We start from the raw sequence: 1,928 nt of genomic DNA, 5'->3' as shown, positions 1-1,928 counted from the left end.
TGCGTCCGTAGTTTTTTCTGGATTCCAAGCGAATATTCGAGCTTGGTGGATCCAGGGCCTAGGCCGTGCGTCTGGCCGGTGTGTTTCCTTGCCTTTGCGTTGCCTTTTCGTCGTACTTGCCGCCTCCTGTGACGGGATCTTGAGAGTTGAGAGACTCTTGGGGGTAACCGACCAAGTAGTAAATCCGGTTAACCTGTCGGATCTGCACAAGTAAAAGAAAAGCTCACTAGGTTGTAGGATCTGGCCAATGTATTATCCAGTTATCACTACCAACACTAGGTTCGCAATTCCCAACCTTCTCCGAGCTCGTACGGCCAATGTAGTTCCGGTTCTTGAGGGCAGGAAGGCACTTGCGTGTTATCGTGCAAATAGAAGTCTGTATTGATATTTAAGCCTATACCTGCCTGGATTTCTACCTTCTATGTCTTTCATCTGCTAAATCCCTTACCAGGCTCGGCTGCATGTCCTTTCTCTCCTTGACCCATCATCCCAGCTGTATATCCTCAGATCCACCGTACCCATTGCGTAATCAATATGGTCACCGTATAATGGGTACACTCATTCGGATTCAGGTCGCTTTGATCCACTTCACTGTAAGTGTACACTCGTCATGGATATGAGCTCTCCAATCATCCAACATCGTCTTGCGACCGTCTGTGATATCCATTGTTCCACGAAAGCTCGAGATCCACTGCATCCACTGTCTCTATATCCTGGATCTAGCACCCCTTTGGATCCGGACCCGGAAGTATGGGATCCGGGGTACCTCGCGGTGGATCTTGACTCCTCCTTAGCCGTGGCTACTAGATCCACCTTCGGATGACACCTACCATCATTCCTTCATAAGATCCACACTCGATCCACCCGTACATAGTATTATCCATATCCACCTAAGTGAACCGAGGTAAGGTTGGATCCGAGATATGTCTTGGTGGATCTTGCCTTCTCGTACATCACTCATACCAGATCCATCGTCGTCTCATACTGGGTGCTGCTCGTCATGGCTAATCCACCTCAGGCAACTTGCATCCGCGTCGGACGATCCGAACCCTCTATAATCACTTGAAATTGTCACTGATTCGGGGTAGTGACCCTCCATTCTCTTATTTTTGAGAAAGCACTTCACCACAATCGCCTCCTGTACGTGGTCGGCGCTGCACAACAGCGTTCACGACGTGCACTACCAGCATCCACAACCGCTTTCTCCTCTACGTGACACATGTCTCCCACCAAGTGTACCAGCAAATCGCCGGGCAAGGCTCAATCCACCACTCCTCCGGTCAGCCCTTCTTCAATGTCACCCACCGATCTGCGGGCTCTAGCCCAGGTTCTTTCCGATCGGGTGCAAACCTTGACGGCGGAGCTCCAGACGGCCCAAGATGCTCGCGACCAAGCTGCGTCTTTGCACGCCACCGAACTCCAAACCTTGCGAGCCCAGGTCCATGACCAGGCTATGGAGATCCAGGGGTGGGAGCACCGTGCGGCCTCTCGTTCGCAGGACCTACGACTCTTGTTGGCTGATCAAGCGGTCGAGATCCGCGACTTGACCGGACGACTGGATCGCGCCTCCCGTCAGCGAGATGGCATGCGGGACGACAACGACCACCTCCTTAAGGAGATGGCGCTCGCCGGATTCGAGATCCACCAGCTTCAATTCCGGATCCATGACCTCGAGCGAAATCTGGAGGATTCCCAAACCGCTAGTGCAGCCGCGGACGAGAGCTTGGACCGACTCCGTGGCGAGTTGCGCCTGACCCAAGAAGAGGTGGTAACTAACGACTATGTGGGATCCACCCATGGCGGATCTGCATTAGGGTCGGCGCGTGGAGGGTCTCCCGCGCCAAATCCACCTCCTTCGTCGCCGGATGGGGCTCTGGCTCGTCTCTCTGAGGAACTAAAGGATACCAAGGAGTCACTCGAAAAAGCGT

Source organism: Phytophthora infestans, genomic scaffold (genome assembly GCF_000142945.1).
Source record: "Phytophthora infestans T30-4 supercont1.196 genomic scaffold, whole genome shotgun sequence".
NCBI classification, from domain to species: Eukaryota; Oomycota; class Peronosporomycetes; order Peronosporales; family Peronosporaceae; genus Phytophthora; species Phytophthora infestans.
The sequence above is the reverse complement of the archived record's forward strand: the minus strand, read 5'-3'. Positions refer to the sequence as shown.